Source organism: Pyxicephalus adspersus, chromosome 8, assembly GCF_032062135.1.
Source record: "Pyxicephalus adspersus chromosome 8, UCB_Pads_2.0, whole genome shotgun sequence".
Lineage (NCBI taxonomy): Eukaryota > Metazoa > Chordata > Amphibia > Anura > Pyxicephalidae > Pyxicephalus > Pyxicephalus adspersus.
Genome location: NC_092865.1, coordinates 54735956 through 54762781, shown reverse-complemented (window position 1 = coordinate 54762781; position 26826 = coordinate 54735956). Strand labels below are relative to the sequence as shown.

At 40.4% G+C, this 26826-nt stretch overlaps 1 protein-coding gene and 1 long non-coding RNA gene across 5 annotated transcripts in view; one reads left to right on the top strand and one right to left on the bottom strand.

Annotated features, from left to right (window-relative positions):
- FOXP1 (forkhead box P1) overlaps positions 1–3157 on the bottom strand; it is a 500704-nt gene extending 497547 nt beyond the window's left edge. For 2 of the 3 annotated variants that reach the window (XM_072420741.1, XM_072420743.1), the window contains exon 1: positions 2678–3157. The gene's annotated coding sequence lies outside the window, so the exon portion shown is untranslated. The remainder of the gene's footprint in view (positions 1–2677) is intronic. The other variant, XM_072420746.1, reaches the window with a different exon arrangement.
- On the top strand, positions 102–25913 carry LOC140337172 (uncharacterized). Of its 2 annotated transcripts, XR_011921999.1 has the most exons (7): positions 102–535; positions 15301–15442; positions 15534–15619; positions 17445–17582; positions 18843–18913; positions 19057–19229; positions 21961–25913. It is a non-coding gene; the product is annotated as an uncharacterized lncRNA (long non-coding RNA). The 2 variants fall into 2 exon arrangements; XR_011921998.1 differs by lacking the exon at positions 17445–17582 and having other exon boundaries at positions 121–535.
- The last annotated feature ends 913 nt before the right edge of the window (positions 25914–26826 follow it).

Here is a 26826-nt window from a genome sequence, read left to right as displayed (position 1 = left end):
AAGGCACAGGTAGGATACATATTTTATTTGGTTATAAATAGAAAACTATTTGTGATGAAGATAAAGTGGGTGGCTGAGAATTTTTTGGACCTAATCCTCAAGCTTGCAGCAAGTGACTTTTTTTTTTTTAACACTTTTAAGTTCTCTAAATAAGTCTGTAGGAAACTTGGAAGGAACTAAGTAGTTTTTTTTCAGGGTATAGATTAGAAAGTATCTCAGGAAGTCTTGCTAGGCTGCTTGTTCCTGAAACTCTTTTTGTAAGAAGTCAGCCAGCTAGACTTGCAATAACAAGCATCTTGAGGCAAAGAACTGGGTGACTGCAACCTCCAAACCCTGCAACATAGCAGCAGAAAAAGAAGCAAGGACGAATGCTATTTCCACTGCTGCTAGGGTGGCAAAAATCCTGGTATAGAATGAATACCATGAAATGCAAAAATTTATACTTTGGAGACACTTTGGATATCTTAATGGGCTTCACCCCCTGCAACAGTTTTCCAGAAGACTGCGGAAAGCTCCATGGCATGCAGAACTGAAGGTACTTGTAACATTAATCCAGTACACAGCTGCTTTGATAAAAGGAGACATATTGAAGACAGGCAAAAAGAAAAGCCCCAAATATAATGGGTTGCTCTGGTGGCAAAATAAATGGCTAGCTGATTAATATTTTTTAAATTGAGTGAGAAAGTTACTGAAGTCATAAAAAGTTTCAAATTAGAAAAAAGTTCCAAAGTTGCAAACAGTTCAAACAACAAAAAATACTAAATTGGAAACTTTCTCAACTTTTTTATGACTTCTTAGTTTAGGGGGGAAAATGGAACTTTTTATTAGCGTAAAACATTATTAGGCAGGTCCAGTACTAATACACAGTGGGCACACTTTGGAGGGGAGGAGGGATGGTTGCTTATGGTGATTTACTTCCAGCAGTTAATGTAAGTGGCAGCGAGTCCTAAACCTAAGGGGCAATTAATTTTAATGTGCCTGACACATGGGCATCTCACAAAAAAATTGCTATGCAAAAAAAGCTGGCAAAAACATTACCTGATGAAAAAGTGCTTTTGGAGGGACAGCCAAGTTGGTGCCCCTGGCATAATAATATCTGGGAAGAAAAATATTTACACTTAAATATTAAGAATAGGAAGAGACTTTTTACTCTACTATTGCTTGGTACTTTAAAGCAGCACTTGGTGCCCCAGCACATGGGCATCCGGATACAAGAAGAATAAATGATACGATGGGGAAATAAGTTTGGCACTTTCTCTGCAATACCCTATGATCCTTCTTACTAACCCAAGTGAGATGCCAGTTTTACAAAAACTTTAAAACAGTTAAGCTGATGCCCAAGCACATGGGCATTTGGGTAGTGTTAGATGTCAGTACTTCTTTCAAATCTAACAATGATTAAAAACGGTGATGCCAGCTTTACAGTGCTAATAAAGGGGCTTTTGCTGGTACCCACAACACCTGGGCACTGCTAGAACAAACTTCTAATAAAAGATGAACATATACTGGATTCCCCTATGTTAACGCTATGACAAGTGGCAAAAAAGAACATGCCAAATTTACTTTAAAAGGGTGCTCACATGCTCACCACATGGGCACATGAAGAATACACTTTTCACTGTAAAAAGGTGGCAAAAGACCTTGCAAACCCTTTCATCCCTCCCAGAGTGAGTATTGAGCCCCATACTTATCTATTTTTCTTTGCCATTGGCATCTGAGCACCCAAACCTTAAACTCTCATTGTAAAAAAAAGCCCTGGCAGCCCTGCCAGCAATGACTGAAACCATAGGCAGCAGTTTCCAAACCTATATTTTAGATGGACAGCCCCAGCACATGGGCACCCTGGCACTCAACTTACTAAAATCTAACAGGGAAAAGTGGTGCCAATTGCTTTCAGTCCTCTCTACTCCTCTAACAACCAGAAAAACTATTACTGACAGATCCCAAAACTACTTTAAAGGGGCATTTAAAGCCCTTGCCCAGCACATGGGCACCTGGAACACTACCCACTTAATTTGTGCAAGGGTAAAAGTAATGCCAACTGCTTGCAAACTACTATGCTTCCACCAGTGAAATAAACTACTGCTGGCAAGTCCTAAAACAACCTTAAAGTGACATTTAAAGCCCTTGCCAAGCACATTGGCACCCTGGCACTCAATGAAATCTCACAGGGAGAAAAAGTAGCAGCTGTGTTTGCTCCCCTGAGAACAAAATCACCTATTGGCAAAACTTCTTTAGAGGAACATTTAAAGCCCATGCTATGGGTACCTTGGCATGCAACCTATTGAGCAAAATATTACAGATATGATCATGCCAACCTAACAGTAAATTAAACTACTACCAGTCAGTCCCAAAACTACTTTCAAGGGGCATTTATAGCCTTTGACAGCCAACCCAATGGGGTAAAAAAGTGGTGCCAACTGCTGCCAGATCTCTCTTCAAGCCCCTGCACTGGATAGAAGCTGCCAGAACAAGTCTGCAAAGTACTTTGAAAGGGCATTTAAGTTGGTCCAGGGGCACCTGCCAGCTGGGCATTGCACCCAGGGCTTAGGAGGGCATATATTAGGGGGCAAAAAGTACTTGAAGAAGTGCTGAAATGCAAATACAAAATAAAAAGTAAAACAATGGTACAGGGGCATGAATTCCCTGCAAAGTGCAGCCACAGCCCAACACTCACCCGCAGCCAAGCAGCAGCAGACCCCCGGCAGTTGGGTGTGGGTTGGGTGAAGTTGGTATTGCTTATCCTTTTAAATGCACATGCGATCCCGGGCAGCAAGTACAGCATGCAACAGCCACACAATAAATAACAATAGATTCCTCCGCTGTGGAGCTCTCCTGCGATGCTTCTCTCCCGGACTCTCTGCAGCTCTCCAGGGCGCAGCCAGCACAATGCTCAATCTGCCTTGTTTGTTTATTGTTGCCTCCCTCCTCTTTTTTTATTTCTCTCCCTCCCGCGTACAGTTTTTTTAATAATCCCTCCTTAGCTCGCTCCTCTCTCTCTCTGGGCTCAGGCACTATTTTCTTTCTCCCCCTCTTCTTCCACTTTGCAAGTGGTGCCCACGCTGGACCGGCGGATTGAGCTGTTGTTATTTTTTGCTGTGGTGAGTCTCTGACGTCACATCCACCTGCTGGGTAAACAAGACAGAGCAGAGCTGAGGGAGCATTGCTGGAGAGAGACAAGAGGGAGATGAGGAAGAGAAGGGGGAAAAGAAGGAGACAAGGGAGGGAGCTTCTGGGCAGAGAGAAGGGAAAAGCAGGAGGAGTTGTGTGCAGCATGCTGGTGGAGGGGTGGCATAGGGACCTGGCTGGAAGAGAAGGGGTTAAGTGGGATTCTGCTCCGGGCATAGACGGAACGATTGTGAATGGCACGACGGTTCATGTCTTGGAATGGCAGGGAACGATGGCGTGTTGATGTAATTGGTGGATGAGTGTTAGTAGAATGGGTGGACGTAGATGGAATGGCGACTGGTAGGGCGGTCAGGTTCAGGAAAGACGTTGTGTTGATGTTCAAGTGGGACGGGCAGGAGGTTGGTGGACGACTGGTAAAAAGATGGGGGTACGTAGATGGAACAATTTTGAATGGCGTCTGGAACGATGATTTGTTAATTTTATGGAATGACGGCACGATGGAGTGTTGATGTAATTGGTGGGCGAATGTTAGTAAAATGGGTGGATGTAGATAGAATGGCGACTGGTATGGCGGTCAGGTTCGGGAAAGACGAACTGGGATGGGCAGGACGTTGGTGGACAACTGGTAATGAGATTTGTGTATGTAGATGGCACAATTCTGGGAAAGACATTGTGTTGATTTTGTTGGTGGACGAATGTTAGAAGAATGGTAGGACGTAGATGGAATGACTTTAAATGGCGACTTGTATGGCGGCCAGGTTCGGGAAAGACATGTGAATGTTCAAGAGGGATGGGCAGGACGTTGGTGGACGACTGGTAATGAGATTGGTATATGTAGATGGAACAATTTTGAATGGCATCTGGAACGATGGTCAGTAATTTTGTGGAATGACTGGGAACAATAGGGTGTAGATGTAATTGGTGGATGAATGTTAAAACAATAGGTGTATGTAGATGGAACGCCTTTAAATGGTGACTGGTATGGCAGTCAGGTTTAGGAAAGACATTGTGTGGATGTTCAAGTCAGACGGGCAGGACGTTGGTGGACGACTGGTAAAAAGATGGGTGTACGTAGATGTAACAATTTTGAATGGCGTCTGGAACCATGATCAGTAATTTTATGGAATGACTGGGAACGATAGGGTGTAGATGTAATTGGTAGATGAAGGTTAGCAGAATAGGTGTATGTAGATGGAACGACTTTGAATGGTGACTACCATGGCGGTCGGTTCATTTCTAGTAATGACTGATAAAGAGGTAGACATTTGTTTCTAGTAATGACTGGTAAAGAGGTAGACATTTGTTTCCCGGAATGACTGTGCGGAATGACTGTGTTGATGTTCCAGAGGGATGGGCAGGAGGTTGGTGGACGACTGGTAATGGGATGGGTGTATGTAGATGGAACAATTTTGAATGGCGTCTGGAACGATGATTTGTTAATTTTCTGGAATGACGGAACGATGGAGTGTTGATATAATTGGTGGACGAATGTTAGAAGAACGGGTGGACATAGATGGAATGGCGACTGGTATGGCAGTCAGGTTTGGGAAACAAGTTGTGTTCATGTTCAAGAGGGACAGGCAGGACGTTGGTGGACAACTAATGAGATTGGTGTATGTAGATGGAACAATTTCGAATGGCGTCTGGAACAGTGATCGATTAACTTTCTGGAATGACTGGAAAAGACTTTGTTTTGATTTTGTTGGTGGACGAATGTTAGAAGAATAAGTGTGCATAGATGCAACGACTTTGAATGGCAACTAACATGGCAGTCAGTTGGTTTCCAGTAGTGGCTGGTAAATAGGTAGACATAGAGGTATGACTTGAAAGCCATTGTGTTGATGTTCCAGAGGAATCGGCAGGTCGTTGGTGGACGACTGGAAATGAGATGGGTGTACTTAAATGGAATGTAATGGATGGATTGATGTAATTGGTGGATGACCAATAATGGTTGGAATGGATTGGTTGTACGTAGATGGAACAACATTGAATGGCAACTGGCATGGCGGTCTGTTTGTTTCTAGTAGTGACTAGTAAAGAGGTAGACATTCGGTTCCCTGGAATGACTAGGAAAGCCATTGTGTTAATGTTCCAGAGGGACAGGCAGGTCTTTGTTGGCGGACAATTGTTAACAAGATACTTGGAACACTTCTGAATGGCGATTGGAACAATGATTGGCTGATTTCCTGGAATGACTTGGAAAGATGTTGTGTTGATTTTATTGGTGGATGATTCTACGTTAGTAGAATGGGTGTATTTAAATTTAATTACTTTGAATGGCGACTGGCATGGCAGTCAGTTAGTTTCTGGTAATGACTGGTAAAAAGGTAAACTTTTGGCTAATTTTCTGGACTGGGAAAAAAGTTGTCTCGATGTTCCAGAGGGATAGGCAGGTCGTTGCCAGTAGACAACTCTTAATGAAATAAGTGTACGTAGATGGACCCATTTTGAATGGTGACTGGCAAGGTGGTCATTTCATTTCTAGTAGTAACTGATAAAGAATTAGATGTTCTTTTTTCTGACTGGTAAAGACGTTGTATTGAGGTTCCAGAAGGACAGGCAGGTCGGTGTTGGTGGACAATCGTTAGAAAATTTGGTTTACGTAGATGGAACAATTTTCAATGGCATGACAGTCAGTTTGTTTCTAGTAATGATGTTCCGGAGGGACAGGCAAGTTGTTGCCAGTGGAAAACTGTTAATATAATAGGTGTACATAGATAAAACTGTTTTAAGTAGTGATTGGCTTGGCAGTCGTTTTGTTTCTAGCAGTGACTGGTAAAGAGAGAGACTTTTCCAGTAACAACTTGTAAAAAAGGTGTGTTGATCTTTTTAGAGGACTGCCCTAATAAAATGGGTGTTCGTAGATAGAAGGATTTTGAATGGGGACTGGCATGATGGTTGGTTTGTTTCTAGTAGTGACTGTGAAAGAGGCAATTGTTTCCATTACCGACTGGTAAAGACATTGTGTTGATGTTCCAGAGGGACGGTCCAATTGTTGCCAGTGGACAACTGTTAACACGATGGGTGTACCTAGAGGGGTGACTGGCACCGCCATAGTGACTGGTAAAGAAGTGGTTTGTTTCCAGTACGGACTGGTAGAGACGTCAGGTTGAGGTTCCAGAGGGACAGGCAGATGTAATAATTTTAAAAGAGCAACTGGCACAACAGTGGGTTTGTTTTTTATAGGGACCCGTAAAGAGACAGATATGATGTTTCAGGAGTTTCCTGTACCGAATAGTAAAGAGATAGACGTTCATTTCTGTAAGGACTAATAAAGGTGTCCTATTGATTTTCTAGCGGGATGGACAGGTCATTGTCAGCAGGCAACCATTACCCAAATATGTGTCTGTATACAGAACAGTTTTGCCAGAAAACTGGCATGCGTGTGGATGGAACAATTTTGATTGGCCACTGGCATGGAGGTCAGTTTTCTGTAGCAACTGCTAAAGAGGGACACTTGTTGATGATCCATCTGGACAGACAGATTGATGTGGCCAGACAACTATTAGCAAATGAGATGGGTGTATGTAGATGGAACAATTTTGAATGGTTGCTTGCATACGAGTTTCTTTCTTGTGTTGACTGGTATAGAGCAGACATAGTTACATAGTTGAAAAAAAAAAGTCCATCAAGTTCAACCACTAAGGAAATAAACATATCCCAGATATAAAACCCTATAAGACATAGTTGGTCTAGAGGAAGGCAAAAAAAAGCCAGGTACAATTTCCTTTAAACACAACGTTCGCCAACCTTTTCGGACCTGCGGCCAACTAAATGCATGGAATCCGGACCACGCTTGCTCAGGGAGTCGTGTGTCACTCAAAGGGGAAGAAATTTCCCCTATAGTGACGCCATGATGCCAGAACGTCATGAAGTCTGAGCCTGCGATGGGAGAGTGGGGAGGTTTTGTCCAGAGACACAACGCGCCCTGAGCCTGCGATAGGAGCGTGGTGTGGTTTGTGTCCATACGGGAGACATGGTCCGCGGCTCTGCCCAGTGTGCCCCTCAGTGGAGTCCTTCTCCTAACCCTGCTGGGGGGCGCAACAGCCAGAGAGCCATGGACCACCAAAATTTTCTCAGTCTGAAGACCACCGGTTGGCGACTGCTGTCCTAGTGGTATGGGCAGGTTGTTGTCATTGGACAACCGTAAGGAAAGTCCATAGACTGCACAAGTGACCCTGGATTTCTGGAAAGAAAAGCAGGTATTTTCTTGTACATACATCCTGAAGTCTGCTTTAGGGAGCTGGAATCCTCAGCACATTCTATCAGCATGCTGAGACTTGCAGTCCTTCCACAGCTTTGCATTTCAGGACTGTTTAGCATGTCTGCAGGCAGTAGGACTGCGTTACTGCACTGTAGTGTTAATCCAACACCAACAAACCAAAAAAGCTTCCTCACCTGACGTTAACAATTTCTCTAGACAGTGGGATCTGAATGTTGCCCTGATATATGTAGTGCTTGTTACAATTTAAATTGCTGCAACATTTTATTTATGGTTTTTTTACCCACACAAAAGGTGTGCAGATCTGAGAACATAGTGCAAGGATGGTGGGAAACCCTCAAAATTGGCACTGATATAGAACCTCAACATATGAATGGTAAGAAACCCAATTCATAGGGACAGCATGTGCACAGACCCGTGGAGCATAAAAATGGTGGGAACATCTCAAACTGGCCACAACAGGTCCAGGAACCCAGTTCAGGGATAGTGGGAACACTTCATAATGGGAGAATCTGGAAGAATGTGTTAAGGGGCACTGTAGAGATTTGATTAAATCCAGGGAGTGTTTTTGTGTTAGGGACACCATGTAACAAAAAAACAGGTAGGTGAACTACAAACTTCACACATGTTCAGCACCAAAGATCTCTATTGTACCATTTGCTGGGAATGTAGTTCCTTCAAAAACCCATGATGTCTAAAGCTAGCCATTTACAAATCGACTAGTTGAATCAGTTTGTATTCAACTTTTAAATAAATGTCATTGGTCAATAAAAAAAAGTACTTGTACACAGTACAAGCCATACACAGTCCGCCAGGAGAAGCACAATAAAGTGTAGACGCCCCAGAATTTGATCAACCATAAACCATGAAGTCTTCAAAAACTTGTCAGATACTTGAAGTTGATTGATGGAAATTTTTGAAATGACCGATTACGGTCCTTTAATTTTACGCTTGGCATGGATTTGCTAATTCAGAAATTTCAAATAGACTCTTGTTAATTTAATGAAACCATCAAATGAGCTGCTCAATTGAAGTGGAAAATTGACCCTAAAGGTGAGCAGATATCTTCCTGGTAACAGCAGGCAGGAACATATCTGCTCACCCAGTAAGGACCACTTCAAGCACTGGGATCCTCCAACTTAATGCCCAACAAACAGTGGTCCTTCTTTATGGAAGAGTGAGGACTTGTAGCCCCTCCGGCACATTTTACAACCTTTTATTAAAAAATGGTCCAAGCCAGGATTCAACCACTTTGGAGTTCCTCCGGAGGTTAATAGGGGTTCTATGAGCAATGAGTAGTTTGTCCCTCTCATGTCAGTTAGCAATGATCGTTTTGGCTATCTGTAAGGGTGACATTCTTTCCACTGTCCACCAATGTAAGAGACATTCTCCCTACTGACTACCACGCCAATGTACTGTGAACTGTGGGTATAGTAATTATAGATGGGGTTCCCCAAGACCTAAAAGTTATTTAAAGGTTTCCCCCATGTTTAAAAGTTTGATAAACACTGCTCTAGATTAGCATTATTTAAAACATTTGTTTTTCAGGAGACATTCAGCAGCAGAAAGTGCGTAATGATTGGCAGATCAATCACTCTCTGGTTCATAATTATACCCCTCCATCCCTGTATAATGACAGCTTCCCATCTGCGAGACATTCATAATTTGTTCCCTCATTTCACTGACATCGCCTGTTACTCTCGGCCTCCTTAGACCAGGGATAAATTCTACTACATCTGCCCCTTGCTCCAGAACTTCTTCCATTAACTAGATATATACTAGATCTATAAAACTTTATAACATTCTGAACTGATTTCAGAGACAATGTTTATTACAAACACCTTACAATGTCAAAAGAATCCATGATGATATTTGGCTGCAAAGGATCTAGAGCAGCCTTTCTCAACCTTTTCAGTATGGTGGAACCCTTGAAAAACCTTTAGGTCTTAGGTCACCCCTGCAACAACTACAATATCCACAGCTTACAGTATAGTATCATGATGGTCAATGGGAAGAATTTTTCCAAAATTGCTGGACACTCTAAGGCTACATACAAACATCAGATGATTCTCGTCTGATAATCGCCTCAGGGCTGGTATCAGACGAGAATCTGGCGTGTGTTCAGCACTCATCCGACAAGATCCGACAACTATCTTAATACAAGTGAAGGGAAGAGTGCCACTCCATCGTTCTCCCCCCTCCCCTCTCCACAGAGCAGAACGGCTCTGTATGTACAGCACTCGTTCAGTCATTTGTCGTTTCCAACTCAATTATTGAACGTGTGTACGTAGCCTTATAAGAATAATGCCACCCTTACAGTTATCCAAAAATATCATTGGTGCCAGTTAAACTGTCCCTAGGGGCGCAAATTGCTCATTGCTCAGGGAACTCCTAGCAACTTCTGAAGGAACCCTGGTTGAGAAACCCTAATCCAGAGGATTCATTCTGGTGATTATCTGTCATCCATGTTCATGTGTACAGGTGACATTAGGCAACAAATAATTGTTCATACAACCATGCATGTGCTGCCAGTAGGCATGTGTTCGACAGGTGGGATCTTTCAACAATCATATCCACAGTCAGTACATTGGAATAGAAGCTTTTCCAGTGATTGAGCTATCCCCATATATAAAGCACAGTGTGTTTGCATCTGTTCATTAAGGATCTTTTGCTTTGATTGACAATTATCGAGCATTTATACGTAGCTTTTTATTGTGACTTCTCTTAAGTCATTAAACTTGCACAAAGGCAGCTGCTCCTTACCTCTTAACCTGCTAGTAAGTGATGTAGTATTTTTTTTTTAGCAGTTTTGTTTTACACAAGTAGCGTCACCTGCTTTTAATTCCATTAACTCCGACTATGAGGGTTGCATCAGTCCTGGAGGTGATGCTTTTGGTTTGAACTCCCACAAATCTCACTTGTGGGTCTGTGCCTGTAAGAGGAGGGGGTCACTGGAGCAGAGATGGTGGTGACTTTCCTAGAAAGCCCCCTCCCTTCCATTCTTTCTCTTTTATTTTTAACTCCATTCCCCCTCTTCTTTCAAGCCTTCAATAAAAGAAGAGCAGAGTTCGCAAGGTGAAAGTTCATCCACAGGACAACACCGGGTGCCCCCACTCTCTGGTTCCTAAGATTAGAGGCGGCTAAAGCCCAAGGGAGTCCCTGGCCATCCCCTCACTGCTGCTTGAGGGGACCCCCTGGCCCCTCATAATATGTGTTTCACTTCTATTCTCTCTTTTATAGGCTTGCTTATCTTTGGAAAATAATGTAACCTTTTAAATACAGTTGGCTGGACAGGCCCTTGAAGCAATACAGAAAGTTTTGTAATGTGGTCGGATTCACATCTGTTACAGATGTATCTTAGCTATGTGTTGTCTGGGTTAAAGGACCGCTGATTCAAGGAACATTGTTTACTGGGAAAAACAAAAGAAAAAGTCTGCAAAAGTTAGATAATATCTAACTGCCACGCGTGAATGTAATCGTCATCAGAGCCAAACATTTCCGGGTGTGCCAAATGCCCGTGAATCGATTTTCCCCCAAATAAGCTCTTTGGTTCCTTCAATCGGCCACAATAGTGTTCGTAAAAATATAAAAATCTGAAATAGAAAAAAAAACAAAAAATAATCTTTTCATTGTATTTATAAATGTGCATCATACAATTATCCAAATGCAACATATTTCAAGCTCTTGATCCTTTAACATTCCTTTTCATTTTTTTTTTATTTGATCCATGATCCATGACCAATCTCTTGTTCACAGTATGAATGTACCTGGAAATGTCTAGAATGTACCTGGAAATATCATGTAGTGGTGCCATGCACAGTTTACGTATACATAGAATATTTTTTATTTTCATTCAGCAAGTTAAAAAGGGGAGTCGTGACCACAGAATGCAAATGTAATTTGTGCACTAATGTGTAGAATTCTTTCTGTCATGCAGGTTAAACCAGGTAGACATTTGGGGGGTGTTTTTTTTTTTTTTTTTACACAAGGAGGTTTACATGTTTTATGCTATTATTTTTGCTACTGTTGTTTGAGCTACCCCTTTCTCCCCCAGCAGTTTCAGATTTTTAAAGTTTCCTTTTATTTTTTGCACGTATTGTTCTGTTGTGTCAAGCTAATATACTTGATCAATACACTTGATATTTCATATAAAAAATAATCTGAGTAATTGCATTTTTGCCAAATGTTCATTAGGTTCTATTGCTATATTGTATACAGGTGGCATTAGTCAAATATTTGCTGTCTGTTTTGAAGCAGTGGTCTCTCCACAGCGAAACGTAATGTTGTGATACACCTTGAATATTTTTGTCACTTCCCAATGTCTGATGATTGGATAGTAAAGGAACAGTAACATGCTGATACAGCATCATCTCACCTCACTTTGTTCTCTTCTCTCATCAGCGTTTTCCCTGTCAGCACATGTGTATGCAGCCGAGCCTAACTGGCTTCCAGTGCTTTTCTTTCCTTACCCAGAGTGCTGCTGTACAGGAGGTTACAGGAATTAAAAGAAGGTTCAGGAATCATGGACCAAAAATAGGCTCTTCATAAACCACACTATTTGACATTTTTTTTTACAGGACAAAAACAAAAAACAAAGCAACAGGACACAAATATGGATCGATTGTAAAAAATAAATAAATGCAGAGAATCCTAAAAGAAATATTGAAACCTCTCAAAATATGTGACCCCATAACATATCTTCTAAATAAAGAAAACTGTTAAAGATTAGAGGTTTTGTTTTTCTAGCAAATTACACCCAAACATCTCACTAAATGAAATTGAGCTTTTCTTCTATGACACAATTTTGACAACAATGACATTGTAACTTCACATCAAAATCAATTTCACTGAATTCATTCTGTTCAACCTTTTGTCAGCCCAATACTAACCATTACTTCTCCATGCTTTTAACCAGATTTTTTTTGTTACCCCCGCCTTATGCATTCTTTTTATCCCCTCATATCTTCTTTCCTTCCTTCCCCACTGTCTGTATTTTTCTTCTCCTCACACCTTTCTTTGTTTTCTCTTTTTCTTATTTTTTTTCTTTTCGTATATGTGCTTTCCTTCTTTCTTCACTTTTTCTCTTTACATTCTCTTCTTACTTTTTTCTCATTTCATTCTTTCCTTTGTACTCTACCTTCTCTCCTTTTCTTCCCTCTATACCTTCCTTCCTGCTTTCTTTCTTACCGTCATTTTTCTTTTTTTTCTTTTGTGTATGTTCTTCCTTTGCTTTTGTCTTCTCTCCTTACCTTCCTTCCTACCCTACCTTACTGTCTCTCCTTCCCTTCCATCCTTCCTTTCTTCTATATCTTTTCCTCTTACCACTTTTCTGTCCATTGGTACTTTCACTTCTTCTCTTCCTTAACTTTTTTCTTCTATATCATCTTTCCCTCTGTACCTTCTTTCTTTTCTTCCACACTTTCTCTCCTTACCATCTTTCATACCCTCTTTTTTTTTCTTCTCCCCTTCTTTCCTACCTTTTCCACTATACCTTTTCTCCTTACTGTCCATGCTTACTTTCTCTCCTTTTCTCCCCTTTCTTTTCATCTTCTAATATCTCTTTATTTTCTTTCCTTTCTTCCCCACCATCCCTCCTTACCTTCTTTCCTATTCTCTCCTTTCCTTTTCTTCCCTCTGTATCTTTTCTCCTTCTCTTCCCTCTGTTTCTTTTCTCATTTCGTTCTCACCAGTATTTCAACACTTTTCTTTCCTTCTATATGTTTTATTCTTTCTTTACCTTTTTACATTCTGTCCTACCTGCTTTTATTTTCTGCTTACTTTCTATCTCTCTTTTCATTCCCCCATAGCCTCCTTTTCCTTTTAACCGTCTATTATTATTTTTTTGTCTGTCTGGTGAAGTGACAACTTTATCTCTTATCAAAGGAAAATAAGGCAATGTCCCATATGGGATTGCAAGACTAAATAAACCTGACAGAATGCAGGTGTAGCTACAATACTTGTATTTCTCTATTTTCACCCCTAGATGTCCTCAGTCTTCTGACTTGAATGACACCCAGTGTCATCCAGTACAGAAAACCAAGGTTTTACAGTGTGTGCAGGGTGTCATGGGCATGCCCCTTGAAGGGGGAATCAACTTAGTTTCATCAGAGCCACCCTTTTGCATGTTTGAAATGCCCAGCTTAGAGAAGGGGCCAAGGAGACCTTACAGTATCACATGGCCAGCCTAAAAGCCTCAGGATCTTTGAAAATTATGATCTTTGAAAGTAAAAAACTAGTTGCCTTAGGGATGTATAGTGGGGATTAATAAAGGGGCAGAGTTGGGTTTTAATTAATCATGTGTTCTTTCTCACTGTTCTCTGTTGCTTTGCTGAGCACATACGTTAATGAATTGCCCTCTGTGTGTTCTCTTAGTGTGCAGGTCTTTTGGCATTTCCTGCCATTATATGAACATTACTATTCCCGTTGACAAACATTTGTTTCTACTTGCAGAAGGGTTATTAAACAACCTTTTCCTTTTAGCCATGTGTATTATTCAGTTACCACAATTACAGATTGAGATAAATCTGCATAATGTTAGCATCTTAATCCTACACTCAGCAATCTAATCTTCTATAATCTTTATTTTGTACATTGTACAGTGATATGGTCGGTAAATACTGACTGGGAATACTTTAGAATCTATTGTAAGCCCTTGGATGCACAAGCAGATCTGCTTCTATTTTTTCATTCAATCAGCCAATCTAAATGATATTCCAGGTGGGGATCAATCAGTCCCAAAGTACTGCACACGGCTGCACAATATTCTGCCCTTTCTATCCAACATTAAGATCTCTCTTCAATAATTCCTGACTTTGCTTCTGTTCACCTGGGAGTTTTGGGTGTGCCAGTTCCTTCATATATATTATGAGACATTACAGGAAAACAGCTTGCTTTGCTGCTCCCTATGACCGACTGAATATTTGTGCAGATTTGTCTAATGAAAAATGAACATCGCTGCTTTGATAACTCATCCAGATTAATTTACTACGACAACACACACTATGGTCCTGATTCCTGAGAAGATAGATTATCATGGGAGAACCTGGGAGATAAAGCAAACCTGGAATTCATTTCTTAAAAAGCATTTGCTATTATTTTGCAAATGAATTTAATCCAAAACCAGATTTATTCTAGGTTTTCTGGATCACCCAGGTTCTCAAATGATAGCTTATCAGATCCTACGTGTTCTCTATAATTATTCATTTATGTACAAGAAATGGTCCTTTTTTCCATCGCACTTGATTGTGTAGAAAAAAAGTGTATGCATCTTTAACTTATTGCCTGGCTGGCTCACAAATGCTTGGTAAATGGTATCGCTGTAACACGGCCAGCATCATCTCCCAGTTATTTATAATTATTTAATAATGATTTATTTTATATAGTATGTATATAGCGCCAACATATTACGCAGCGCTGTACAATAAGTAGGGGTTGAAAATTACAGATACACTGCCCGCTGTGTTAGTAACCAACCATTGTTTTTAATTTACCAGCCACCTGCCAATAGGAACATTGCCTGGGTCCCCAGAACCAGTTACTAAAGGAAAACGCTTGCAGAATTTCCTGACATGGAATCGCTGAAAACAAGTTGTGGACCTTATAGAACCCATAGCAAACCAAACTGGTGTGTTGCCAACCACTATTTATCACAATGCCATCTATATCCCTGGCTTTGTAAATATTAATTAGGTAATAATTAATATTTGCATAGACATGCCCACCATGCTCCTAATAGGTTGCTCAGATACTCAGGGGTGGGGACAGACCCCAAGCAGGTGCATTGAACACTAAAGATGCATTCAGAGCTTTTACTTTCATCTATCTACTTTCACATCTGTAATTAAATCTAAATATACTTTCCTACCTTATCGATAGAAAGACACTGATTACATCTACAGCCAATGTGAAAATAGTAACTCACAACTATATTTACATATTTATTCATACAGTTCCTAAGAAGCCATCAAACCCTGAAGAGCTAAAGGGAATCTACAACAAGCAAAACCAGTTAGAGAACTGCTTACGCTCTCCAGCAAACATTGCAGCTGTGCTGAACTTACATAACCTATTGAAGATGCATTCAGCAGGCTTGTGAGTTCTGGAAAAGTAAATATTGTCTAAATATAGGAACAGTGTGTTTTCTTCCTTGAATCTAAATGTGTTTTGTATATTTATTCCGCAGTAATCAAAAGGTAAAACTTTGCATGTGTGCCTGAAAACATCTATTGGTTGGAAAACTCTTTTTCGGGGGACAGCTCCAGAATAAAGGTGACTATTGCGGCAGTTTATAATTTATTTTTTGTTTTAAAACTGCAGGTACAAAAAGATTTATTCCAGCTATTCATTAGATGATAAATAAGTAAAGCTAGTGAGGGGGGATCACTATATAACGATGAACACACTTTAGATTGTGAAAATCTGAAATGAGTACAGCGACCTTCCAACATTATTTATCAAACTGCCACAGCTTATTGATGACTGACCTACTGGGACTGACGGCTGTGTATTTCTTTGAATGAGAGCACAGTGGAGTGTTGCATGCTCTTCCTCCTCTCTATTGAATAGAATAGTGTTGTGTGTCCAGCATTTGTTCATCTCTCTCTCTGAGTGATGACCTTACCAGTGTGCTGATCTTTATTTATTGATTCATTTATTCTTTGCAAACCTAAAAGGCCCAGGTAGGGTATGGATGGTGGGTAACCATTTAATCAATTAGCCCAAATTGGAGAAACCTAAAGTCTTCAACCTGTTGTTAAGCAGGAGCTGCTAAGATCACAGCACGGGCTGAGCATAATGAAATGGAATGAGATATCAACTTGCAAGTGAGATAGTTCACAAATATCCTTTGTCACCATTGATTTAACTCAGCGTTTCTCAACTTCTTTAAGATATGGGGACTCTTGGAACAACTTTGAGGTCCCAGGGAACCCTGGCTATAATTCCTATATCCACAACTCATGGTATATTAGTGTGGAGGTCAGTAGGAAGAATTCCTCTTACATTGCTGGACATTGCGAAGAATGTCACCCTTACAGATAGCTAAAAGGATCATTGATGTCGGTTAAATTGACCTGAGAGATACAAATTGCTCAAAGAGCCCTAAATGAAAAACACTTAGCTGTTTGAAGCTAAAAACAAAAAAAAAAAAAAAACAAACAATACAAAATAGAAAAGGTAATAAACATTATTTTTGGTTTATTTTCTTATGGCAATTATATAATAAGTATAAAAAGAACAAATCGCCTTCACCATAGCTGGGTAAAGTTGGGGGGACCTGAGAACATCCTGAGTTCCCGGGAAATATACAAGGCCAGCGGGTGATTCGTTAAAGGTGGACTGACCCTTTAATCACTTGATTTTTTTTTCCAAATGTTTATGGCTTTTTAATAGCGCCTTTCATTAGCATGAAATGCACTCATCCATCTTTAAACATGTATTTTACCGAACGGCCTGACCTCCTGTATCTTGTCTACTCATAATTTTTTAAAATGTTTTTTTCTGCTTTATTGAGTTATTTGTGGCTGTTAGATTTCTTTGTTGTTTGCGGCAAACACTTTTCTAAGAGAATGCTTAATGAAAATGTCATCAATCTACGGCAGCCGTTTGGCATATTTAAATGACTGTTCATTGATGCTCTGAAAGACGCGAGTGTCCATTTGGTATACATTAGCGAGGAATTTAACTGCAGACTGACATATTGTTCATTTTCAACACTGTCACGTTGTGTTCTTGCAGAGCACATTTTAATTTCTTGATCAGTAATCAGGCAGAAGTTTCTTTTCAGCATATTAAAGACTTATCTGTGGCTGTCTACAGGGGCAGAAAATACAAGGTCAGGGCGCCATCTTGTGGTACAATGCAGTAAAAGCACTTTGTCATCCTTTTAAAACCTTTTTAGCATGGGGGAAACCCTTAAAATGACTTTTGGGTCTTTAGGGAGCCCCTGCTATAATTACTATATTTACAGCTCACAGTATATTAGTGTGGTGGTCAGTGGGAAGAATGCATCTTATGTTGCTGGCTGTTGAATAGAATGTTTCCCAAATGTTTCGCTTAATCTAATCTAAGAGACACAAATTCCTTATTGTTCCAGGAACCCCTAGCAACCTGTGGAGGAACTCGGTTGAGAAACATTGATACACATAATTGCTTGTGTAGGATGGGAGCTACATAAATAGTACAGAAAGCTGTCAAGGACTGAGAACAATGCAACAGGAGATGGTCAGATACTGTATGTTATAGAAGTTGTTGGAGATCATTGACATGCTTCGAGAGTCTGGTCCAAAATATCAGACATGACATGGTTTCAGCTTTTTCTGTGACCTGTACATCAGAGCTCAGACTGGAAGAGAAAGAAGCAGCACGAGAAACCAATTAGCTGTGCTGCATGTGCTAACACACGGATAGGAGGAGAAAGCTGAGTGAAAGGAGAATTAGCTTATTAGTCTGCTTTGCTTCATGTATAAGCTGTAGGGCAGTTGTGTAAATCTCAGTTTTGATGGAGTGAAATCTAAATCTATAAGGAGTATCAGTGTCATGGTGGCTCAGTAGCTAGCGTTCTCGCTTTGCAGTCAAAATCCCAGCCACTGTATGTTTGTATGTTTTCTCTATGTTTTCCTTTCACATTCCATAAATATATTGGTAGGTTAAAGGGCTCCTCCAAAAATTGTCCTACAGACCAGTGGGCATGTTGCAATTTGCATAGGCGTGCATTGCTTTAGGGTTTCCCAGTGAGCAAAAAAATTGTAGTTGCTGCATTTTCCCACAATGCACAGCACACAGCAATGCACCATCAATTTATTTCTTGATGGAAAGATCTTGATGGAGAGAAATCTAAATAGTGGTATGGGTGTCATGATGGCTCACTGGCTAGCATTCTTGCCTTGCTGCCCTAGGATTTAAAATACCATCCACTATCCACAAGGAGATTATCTGTTCTCTATGTTTTCCTGAGACTCCAATTTCCTTTCACATCCTATAAATTAACTGGCTCCTCCAAAAAGTGTCCTACAGGCCAGTGGGCAGTTTGCATTGGAGTGCATTGCAATAGGGCTTCCCAGTGCACAAATAATTGTAATTACAGCACTTTTCACTCATGTCACAGCACACAGCAATGCATTTTTCTGTATGTTGCACTGCAGTGTTTTCAGAAGGGTTATTTGGGGTGCCTTTAAGATTGTCAACCCGGTGCAGCATTGGATGACTTGTTATGCGTTGCATTAATGCACTATTTCTGCACAGAGCACTCCTCTGAGACTATGGTAGGTACATCAGATTATTATATTTAGTGACATGCACTGCATACAATGCTGTGTAACATGTTAATGATAATAATGATTATTATGTGAGTGTAGCTGTTTACCGGCAATTCAGAGTAAAATTGTTACCAGATTATATTTGGTGATTTAACATCTCGTTAATTCTACTTTAATACGAGGCCAGAGTTCTCCTTTAATTGCTAATAATCATTTTTGTTCTCATCCTGCATTAGCCAGCAACTGTCCATTCGATGATAAAGAGTCCTCGCCGGACGGTGAGTGATGTCACCAGCCTAATCTCAAGGTAAATTATCCCGCAGAAATGACAATTGTCGCCAGAGAAAGACGTGTGAATTATACCGTTATTAGCAGCCGCCACACACCTCCTAAGGAAATTTTACCGTGTAATTACATTAAAGTTGACTATGTATTTGATTTGTTCTGCAGAAAGGGATACTGTAAGACAGTGATGAGTGATCGCTTATGCAGACACGTTTCTAAGACACACTTATGAATCCATTTACAAACGCGTTCGTCCATCGGAGATATGGGAGAGAAATAAATGTGTATTGTGTTTTTGCTTATACAATAGCACAGTGCATAGAGTGACAATGAGTAAGGTAAGTACAGCGACTTATCCATTATCATATCAGCCAATTAGATTTCACTATTATAGAATTAGATAAATAAAGATGTCTTCTGATTACTAAGGGTCCAAAAAATCAAGAACACAGCGTTATATTTTGCAATACTCATCTCTAAAACAAAGAAATGTGTGAATAAAAAGGTAGTTTGTGCTTTGCGCACTGATTCCTTTTATTTTAGTATCTGGTCGTGCTATTCAAGTTATAAAATGCACGTCTGTAATCCAAAGCTACCCTACTGCAGTAATACCTTTTTACCATTTGATGCCCTCAGTCTTCCAAAATAAATGACAGCCATTATAATTAAACTTACTTCCTCTGAGCCCAGGGCATCATGGACCTACTCTCTGTGCCTCTCAGGTCAGTTTAAGTGACACCTTTTTGGCTATCTTTAAGGGTGGCATTCTTACCATCCTGGGTGGGTGTAGTAATTATACCATCATTTCACTGATACCTGGGCTCAGAGTACTTCTGCATGATTATTATTATCACTATTAATATTATACTGTATTTATATAGTGACAACATACTGCTGTACATGAAATAGGGTTTGCAAATGAGACAGATACAAGCAACAACACAGAAGGAGGAGAGGACCCTGCCCAAAAGAGCTTACAATCTACATGACATCATTACCTGGGCTCCATACAGCAGTGAACACCAACTGCACTCACCAGACTGACCAGAAACACTTGGAAAATTGATAGGAATGCAAAAAAGGAAAGTAAAAGGGCTTTAGAAAGGGAAAAGGGCAAGGTTTTCAAGCAAGACTCTTGTCTAGTCTGGTGATTGTCTGGTGATTGTCTGGTGATTGTTGGCCAGGGACTTATTTGGGAAGAACCAATAGCAAGTAGATCCATATGACTGTACCACCTCAAGAGTAGTTGGCCAGCATGTATCCATTGGGATTGGAAAGGGGAAATTGTCACCCAACCTAAAACAGCCAACAACCAAATGTGTCAATACACACCAGGAATTGCCAAAGATGTGCCATGAAAATGGGCAGGATAAATTAGATCACGCAGCACTCAGTACTGTGGGCATTTCCAAACTAAATTCAAAGGAATGTTTGGTAACAGGTCCAGCTGTCCATCTAGACCTACTTCCATTGTTGGTCTGGCCCATGATGTCCATTTTGGTTTGGGTTCCATAGTCATTGAACCTGATTTATTAAAGCTCTCCGAGACTGTAAAAGATCAACTGTCATGGATAAACCTGGGTGATCCAGCAATAGATCTGGTCCAGGATTGAAAACATTAGCCAAATAATAGCAAATGATTGCAAGAAATCCAATTCAAGTTTGTTGGATCACTCAGTCTTGGAGAGCTTTAATAAATATGACCCTTTGGGCCTGATTTATTAAAGCTTTCCAAGACTTGAGAGGATACACTTTCATCAGTGAAGCTGTGTGATCCAGCAAACCTGAAATGGATTTCTTCAAAGTCATTCTATTTGATAGCAAATGTATTGAATCCTGGACTAGATCCATTCCAGGTTTGCTGGATCACCCAGCTTCACTGATAGAAGTGTGTCTTCTCCGGCCTTGGAGAGCTTTATTAAATCATGGCAAAAGTAGATGCTGCTTTTTGCTTATTTACATCAGGAATATTTTTACAGATAAATTCATTTGCATTTAATTACTGCGAGTTTGCTCAGCGGTAGTAGACACACCAATTCATTCAGCACTGCACTTCTTCCCTGTAAACAGTAGTTACCAACCATTTTGTTCTGCTCGAGCTAGGCAAATATCCATGAGAATGAAGCTTATCAGCTCCCCATGATCCTGTATCTCACGAGTGCTATTCAGATTTCACTTTTTATGAATATTAGCTCTTTTATATCGCTTCCCATTGTAGTGAGTCCTTGTTCGTCTTCCACCGTGCTGCCAGGCGCACAGATCCTGCGCTGTTTGTGATGTATTATTTAGAAAAAGCCCTTGTTATTGTTTAGTCAATACGTATAAAAAGGCTTTGTGCCCTTTATCGAGGTTCATGTTTAACAGCGCAGTCTGTGGGAGCCGCACAAGTCTCGAGCACCGACTCCTGCAATTGTCTGGCCTGTGCATTTGATACTATTGATCTCCTGCTAAAAGATGTTCCTTTTCCTTTTGGGCTTTAAATCTTATTCAATTATTCCCCTGGAGCCGATAGGTCTGAAGCTCTCTTAGCATTAACTGGCACAGCGAGGGGAGCGTCAGGCGGCTGTGTAACCTTGCACCGGAGCACAGGGGTTACCACACTCTCTTATACCTCTGGGGGCCCAGGCGGGCTGAGTGTGAAAGCCGATCACATGTCGGCCTATCTCAGGGATTTGCTATTCTCTCTAGTTTACACCATCTCATTCACCCAGAGCCGGTGAAATAAAACCCAACTTTCAGAGGTAGAAGGTACTATCTCTGCTTTACCGAATCTCTGCTTTCTATCTCTGCTTTCTGTGTTACCGAAGAAAGTCTAGGATGCCCATAGCAGCCTGATTTTCCCTTGTAGTCTCCCAAAGCTGAAAGGGAAACACAGACTGAGCAGTTCTTCTATGAGCAACTTTGGAAACTATCTGTCAAAAATTTGGTAAAAATATCGGCACACCATATATAAGTAGCTTTAAAGTGGACCTATCATCACATTTATATTTTATATAAAAGCGTAGATAATCCTTTTTATATAAGGTAAAAATGTGTATTTTTGTTTTTTTTTGGAACAATTGTTTTTAGGATTTGAAGGGGAGACCTATACCACACTGTTAAAGGCTGAATGGGAAGCCTAGTGCCTATGTCACGTTTCCCAGTAGGATCTCGGGAAAACGGGGGCAATCTCACACACTTTTCGGAAGCGCTTCACCCAATCTCCTGCGAGATCGGGTGACTTATTAAGAAGAACCCCGGAGAAGAGGAAGAAGGTTGCAGTGCCCGCTGCCCAGCCTGTGCCGCAATGAAGATAGGTCTGCGCAGAACTGACTCTAGGATCATTGATAGCTTTCCACCTGTAAATGTGTTCATTTTTTGTGATAGTTACGCTTTAACTGCATTTGAATCTTCTAATTTCCATGTCTTGAAAATAAATGTATCACATCCAGAAAACAATACCTCTAAAGTAATGATAAAGTAACAGAAAGCAGGGTTTTTTGTGACAAAAAGGAGCCTATTGAGTGAAAAATATTCTACATCGTATAAGACACAAGTTATTGTGTAGCATTTTTATATAAATATATATATATACACAGTAAGAAATGTCATTTCCAAACATATTTTGGTGGGACATAAGACCTTTTATCTAGACAGAGTATCCCTGATTATAAAAATTGCCAATAAAATAGTAACGTCTCGTACTTGGCGCATTTCGCCTGACAGCTTCTTCAGGGGGATTTGTGAGGAGCGTTTTAGAGGTTGTGGTTGGTTGAAAAACATTCTAACAGGGATTTCACAATGGTGAATATATGTATAATATAACAATACCTATACACTCTTTACGGCATTTTTAGGCTGTTGGCAGACTGACATTTCTGCCCCTGGTGACACCACACCAGCAACAGAATCACCAAACTTCAACTCCACTTTACTCAATGTCTCTTATTATGCACTAGGACCAAAGGCACCTTTTCTCTTGTTAAACACCTAATATTTCCATTTGTTCAATTTACTTAATTGACAGCAGAGGAGTGATGTCACTGTCCCTGGATGACCAGAACGCTGCAAAATCTCAACTACTAGAAAGGGATTGACCCCCATAGGGAAGGTTAGTGGAATGTTTGGGCCTGATTTATTAAAGCTATCCAAGACAGAAGAATATAGACTAACATTGGGGAAATCCTGCAAACCTGGAATGGATCTGCTCCAGGATTTAAAACATTTGCCGAATAATAGCAAATGTTTATGAAATTGATTCTAGGATTGCGGGATCACCAAGGTTCTCCTATTATACAGGTAGTCCCTGAGTTAAGGACATCCAACATACGGACAACTCCTAGATACGAATGAGGCTTCCCTGCTCGCTCGTGTGCAGGGCGGAAGCTTGATGGGGCAGAGTGGGTGGTTCACTGCCTGCCCACCACTCCCCCACCCCACAGCTACTGCTCCTGACTGGACGAAGGCTGGATGAAGGGGGGCTTAAACTAAGGTGTCAGGCTCAAACATGCAATAGGTTGCGGAGAGCATTTCTAAGATGGTTTAGTCCATGCCTATGGACCAATTACTCATAAATTGGCCTGCTCAATTGTGAAAGTTCAAGGTTAAATTTAGATCTTTGCATATTCCATGATTAGTTCTCTTGTGAACCAACACAAAGATGGCTATTATATGGCCCTCAAATAAACTCTTCCATAAAAGTTATCAATTAAAATAAAAAGCTTAATATAACACTCACTTTTAGCACCTTAATTAGAAACCTTTGCGGATCTCAAGCATCGCTGTTGGATAAAACTTGCCCCTGGGCTGACAAACACTTTGAATTGTATGAGATTTTGTGAGGCCTTGGGTTAAAAACATCTTGCCAGATATTAAATTCCCTTGAACAGTTCTGTTTTGCTGTGTTTATATTGTGCTGTGTTTACCTCCAGGTAATTTCCATCCAGCAACTGACTCAGAGTACAGAAGTTATAATTATGCGTACAAAGTCACTTTTGTTACATGTCTGCTGAGCTTGGTGTTTTGTGGAAGAAGATCCCGGTCTACGGCTAATGCCCCTTTGGTCTTTTTTTAATCCATTTGTTTATTGTGCACTGCTGGGGAAAAAACACTTAAAAGCTCTGAAATACCATCTTTATGTTCCAGTTGTGTGTGCTTGTGTGATTATTATAAGAGGTTGTTGACTTGCAGGAAGAAAACAGAAAGATTGTCTATTGTACACATGGACTAAAAGGCAGGCACAGCCCCTGGAAACTGACCAAGGAATGTGACATTAATGTAAGCCTTGCTGTAGTTATCACCACCTGGAAGTCAGAGTAAATACACTTAATGGTAGGGTTTACATACTGGCAATACTTTGCTTACTCAGTGCCTATTACACTGTGCTTCAAAGCAAATCAAAGTGACAGATGTCCTAAGTGTTCATCTCTAATACGTCAATGACATTTATGTAGTGACAGATCCTCTGGGGCGGGGATTTGGGAGAGGGACACTCCCATAGAATTGGCCATCTATAGGTAAACAGCATTCCCTGCTTCTGCCATCCACCACTGTAGGGTTCTTCATTCATGACGTGTGCTTCAAGGAGGCTACTCTTCGTCTTAAATGACTTCCACACAAGGCCCTTCCCCAATGATATCATTCAGGCAGGACACAGAGTCTACTCTGCTGTGATCTTCTGAGCTTTGTCCCTACTTATCGTATGTTTGCCTTACCCTGTTGCCACTGGTACAAATGGTCTCCTAAAGGACTTTCAAGTCAATCATATGTTTACCTTTGTTGCCACTCATATAGATGTCTCCTAAATAAAGTCAAGCCCTTCAACAATTGTGTTAACCAGTCATGCAACATGGGGCTCCCCACAATAAAAGAAGCTTGCCAAAACATCAATTTTCCCTACTGCTGGTTTCTCTGCATAATAAAGTTTTTGGGCTGCCATGTTTCTCAATAGTGGTCAACATGCTCTACCTTGGAAATACATAGCTATTTGAAGGTGAAGTTCAAAGCATGAAAACTATTGATAAACAATTGGATTTCAATAACCGGGTTGTGGTGAACCGAAGAAAGTTGAGAAGTTCCTGATGGTGGTAGCCTCGGAGCTTCCTGCCAGTGCTGTTGAATAGGCTGATGGGTAATGACTCAACCTGCCCACCCTCCCGTTGCAGGCTCAGATTTGCGATAGAAGAGTGGGTGGGTTCTAATATCTTGACGTCACTCTGGGGAAAGTTTCTTCCCCCTTAAGTGACACCCGACTTCCCGTGCATGTGCAGTCCAAAGCCAGTAATTTTAGTGGTCCGTGGGTCTGAAAAGATTGGTGACCACTGGTCTGTAGAATACCTTATATTAAATATTATTCTGCCGGCAATTGATTCTCAATTCCATCAAGTGTCTACTTTGGATTGTTCAAGAAATGATACCTAGTCCATCCAGACCAATCAAGCAGCATGGTTGGCTTTGTGGCTAGCACTTTTGCCTTTGCAGCATTGATTCCAGGTGTAAGGTTCGGCCAGGAAACTATCTGCAAGGTGTTTGCAGGTTCACTCCTTGTTTGTGTGGGTTTCCTCTGGGTTCTCCAATTTTCTCCCACATTCTAAAAACATGCACTTCAACATTCAAATTGTTCTTGGATTGTGCTAATAATATATTACTATGTTAAGGACATTAGATTGTGAGCCCCTTTGAGGGACAGTGATGTGAAAGTAGACTTTGAAAAGTGCTGCATAATATGTCGGGACTATGTAAATACATAAACAAATAACTAATCTAAATAATTGATATCTACCACTGATTGATATCACAGGACACTCAAGTAGACCTTATGTCAAACATGTCAAACCTTTAGCAAGAATATATAGGAAAGGTTAAGAACGCTCGCTGGTGGGAGGGTAGACTGGAGCTTGCCCATGGTAATACTATTGGTGCCTAGTGTAAAGTAGCCAATATCCTCTTATATTTCCCTCTCATCCTGATGACAACCAAAGTAATTATTGTTGGCAAACAAAATATGAACATAACATATTAAAAATGGCACTACTAATAAAACTACATTTTAGTTCAATCTCTCAGATTTTTAAGACTTCCGTTTATAAAAGTAGAGTTGTCACAAAACTGAGCAAATCATACTGAGCTTATAATAAATAAGTAGACAATACATTAGGCATAACTCATGTGTGTCTTGCCTTCCAAGCTTCTCTGATGTTTAATGACAATAAATTGGTTCAGGAGGCAAAGCCAAGCTAGAATTTTACAAAAAAATGTTGTCTATATCTAAAGGTTTACTTATCATCATAATATGTCATTTCCACTGAAGGTAGCTCAGTGTTTCTCATCGAGGGTCCCTCCAGAGGTTCAGGAGATAATTGAGCAATGAGCAATTTGCACCTCTCAGGTAAGTTTAAGGTGACACCATTGACCTTTTTGGCAATCTGTAAGGGTGACATTCTTCCCAAAAGCCCGCAATGCAAGTGACATTCTTCCAACTGACAACCACATCAGTAATTATAGAAGACCTGAAATTATTTGCAAGGGGTTCTCACATGTTAAAAAGATTGAGATAGACTGAGGTAGATGTTAGTTAAGTATTTTGTTTTTAATATGTTTAGTTTGAACATTCAACATTTGGGACAAGTTTAATCAAAGGATATTAGTTGCATTTTTTTACATAAATTCAATTTATATTGTGTATATATATATATATATATATATATATATATATATAAAAATATATATATGTGTGTGTGTAATTTTTTTTTATTTATATTTTTGTGTATACAGGTGTGTGTGTCTCTGCTTTGTGAACTGTGTGACAGAGCTGTTGGAGCTTGCCACAGACAAGGGGTCACATACCATGACCTCTGTTCTGTTGATTTAATTAAATAGCTGAAGGATGGATTTGGTTAGCTCCAGGCACCAGCAAAGAATCAAAGGTTTGTTTGCACGTGTTGTTCTGTGAGAGGA